This window comes from Schistocerca piceifrons, chromosome 7, assembly GCF_021461385.2.
Source record: "Schistocerca piceifrons isolate TAMUIC-IGC-003096 chromosome 7, iqSchPice1.1, whole genome shotgun sequence".
In the NCBI taxonomy this organism is placed as follows: domain Eukaryota; kingdom Metazoa; phylum Arthropoda; class Insecta; order Orthoptera; family Acrididae; genus Schistocerca; species Schistocerca piceifrons.
This window is the reverse complement of record NC_060144.1, coordinates 411,511,445-411,514,588: the sequence shown is the minus strand read 5'-3', so window position 1 is coordinate 411,514,588 and position 3,144 is coordinate 411,511,445. Positions and strand designations below refer to the sequence as shown.

Sequence of the window (3,144 nt, the reverse complement as noted above, 5' to 3'; positions counted from 1 at the left end):
TGATTTTACATTACAGTTGAAATATAGGGGGTTTAAATTAGTTATACAGTAGTAACCTTTAATTGTGAAAAAGGTAAATAACTTACAGAAATGTTTCATACAGTGCTGAATGCAGTATATCTTCAAGTTTTATTTACAAATGTTCGATGTGGCTACCTTCTGTAACATGGCTAATGTCCCGTATGTCATCACTTTCCCGCCAAATCCTATGAAGCAAGTCTTGATGTGTGATGGTAACTGCTTATGTTATCGGAACATCATACCAATTCACTTTACCGTACATATGGAATGTGTCTTCGTCACTAAACACAGTTTCAATAAGAAAATCATCTTCAGTCAGCATTTTGTTAGACATTTCTGCAAAAACGCAGCTCGTTTTTGTTTGTCACTTTTCCTTAAGACTTGCAAGAGTTACAATTTGTAGGGTTTGAATGACAGGCATTTCCATAATAGCTTCTGTTATACCGGAGCCAAGGTAGCCCCTGAGGGCCGGCAACCCATATTACACCACAGAGGACGAGATTGTCTATGCCCAAGGCGTACCAAAAGCACCATGGTAAACGCCGGCTATTTACATGCAAGATAATGGAAACAGACATTCCGAGCACTACTTCCTGCAGGGGGAGCTCGAGCAACGGCCTGCAGGAAGTATCACTACGCGAAAACCTGACTGGCTGAAGACAGCTATACAGGGGCTAGAACCAGCCCCAAAGTTCAGTTCACGCTGGATGCCGACCTCGTGCACTGCGACCGTTGAAATTACGTCTTCTCGGAATTAGACTGTCACTTCTGTGTGTGTTACCACGAATCTTTGTAGAGAAGTAAACTTTTGTTTGCCTGTTAGGAGACTTTACGGACATCGTTATTGGTACCTTTCGTTTGTATGTTCAGTCATCAACCTTGTGAACTTAGATCAATAAAAGTTGTGCTTGTGAAAAATTGCGAATTGTCAGTCACAACACCTTCCACACTATAACACCAAGCATATTCACTTCTAAGCTGGCACGTCTCGTTGAATTACCCGGACTTCGAATGTAAGGTTGCCGAACTTGTTCAATTGCTGCGTCAGAGACAGCTACCCGACTCTGACCCAGCGTCCTAAATGATACACAACCAGTTTGGTGAAACGATTTTACCAATCAATAACAGTTTATCATTGAGATTGTGGTTTGAGATTGTTAGTCCTGAAATGTCTCTGGACTGTACAGACAGCTACCCGACTCTGACCCAGCGTCCTACATGATACACAACCAGTTTGGTGAAACGATTGTACCAATCAATAACAGTTTATCATTGAGATTGTGGTTTGAGATTGTTAGTCCTGAAATGTCTCTGGACTGTAGTAGCGGATCTGGATTCATGAAACCATGAACAACACTGCACAACGCTTTGCACCGCTATACGACTCCAGGATGACTGTTGGACTGTCTCATCCGCGAATGCCAGTTAGTGGAAACTAACAGTGTTTGGAAAGTTGAGGCTATACTGCATTCAGAGCTGTATGAAACACTTCTGTAAGTTGAAACTTCCTGGCAAATTAAAACTGTGCCGGACCGAGACTCGAATCCAGGACTCAGGGTCAGGAAGTTTCATATCAGCGCCCTCTCTGCTCCAAAGTCAAGCTCTCAGTCTGGATTCTTGTAAGATACTTACCCTATTCACAATTAAAGGCTACATTTGTATAACTAATTTATAAGCATCCTGTATAATCATTCATGGTACATAAATGATGCTTTGGTGGAAAGGGCATTGTGAAAAGGCTCATGGTTATGATGGAAGTGGAATTAAAGAGTACGACTATTGGGCCCGTGGAACTGCAGGAAGCGATTACAAGTCAGCCGTGGAAAGAGAGGAAAATGGAAGGATGACGTGAGCATTGTCACTGGGGTTGGAAAGGAGGGTCAATATTGGGAACTACTGCATGGTTAGGGAATGGTTGAAATTCCGGCGAGAAGAGGGTGGATAAGGCCTGAAGGTACATGGTAGGTGAGGTACGGGTGTAGTGTCGCAGCAAGGTACCTGAGCTGGTGGTTAGGGGTGGGATGGTTGGTAACACGAATGGGTTTTCTCACTAATGTGTCGATCCAAACGTGTTCCAAGAAGCGAAAAAGACGTGGGAATTGCAGAATTCTGCATAGAATGCGAGTTGGGAAAGACAGGCAGATGCGGTAGTTGAGGCGGAGTCCGTCCTCCCAGGGTTTCAATGAACTTGTAGAATTTAGGGGAGGCGGTGATCCTGGCAACGCTTGATCGGATACGAGCTTAACCTGTCTATATCTATCTTCTACCTCTTCTTCTTCTTCTTACATATCTATCTATTCTATACATGAAACTTCCTGGCAGATTAAAACTGTGTTCCCGACCGAGACTCGAACTCGGGACCTTTGCCTTTCGCGGGCAAGTGCTCTACCAACTGAGCTACCGAAGCACGACTCACGCCCGGTATCACAGCTTTACTTCTGCCAGTACCTCGTCTCATACATATTATAAAGTCCCCCGCAGAGGTTTTCTTCTGAAAGTTTAGGATAAACTCAAGAACTGCAGTATGAATTTTGATATAGTTTTCACTGATAGACAGACGGATTCAAGAGGAAGGTTTGTGTACATACTCGTAATTCATTACTGCTAAGTAGTGGTGAGTGTGTAATATATGTACTGTTATCTATACTGTATTTAATTGATATTTGTAGTGAGATCTTGTGGCTACGAGCTGGTCGACTATAGAGGAGGCCGCATCTGGCGGGAAAAGCAGTAAAGTCAACAGCCACCACAATTCCAGGGAGCAGAAAAGCTTAACCACAACCTATGACAGACTTGATGGTCTAACGATAAAGTGGGCCACTGGAAACAAAGTCGTGGGATCGAATCCTGATCGGATGACAATTTTTAGCCTGCCTTTTAACCTAGCACTCCCCTCTCAATGACGTGTAAATTGACAGAAACAAGTGGTTTCAGATTTCACTTTAAACCGTAGGTCCCCTTTCCCCGGTTGCACACCTGAGGCAGGTTAGGGACTCAAAAGTTGCGAAAGTTGCGTCCGATAGGAAGAAACTATTATTAGCAGAATTTATACATCTTTATACACACTACGTGATCAAAACTATCCGGACACCTGGGTGAAAATGACTTACAAGTTCGTGACGC

At 43.5% G+C, this 3,144-nt stretch overlaps 1 non-coding gene across 1 annotated transcript; it reads right to left on the bottom strand.

The window, feature by feature from the left end:
* Positions 1-2,353: 2,353 nt before the first annotated feature.
* Trnas-cga lies at positions 2,354-2,428 on the bottom strand. Its single transcript has one exon. It is a non-coding gene; the product is annotated as a tRNA-Ser (tRNA).
* Positions 2,429-3,144: the final 716 nt, after the last annotated feature.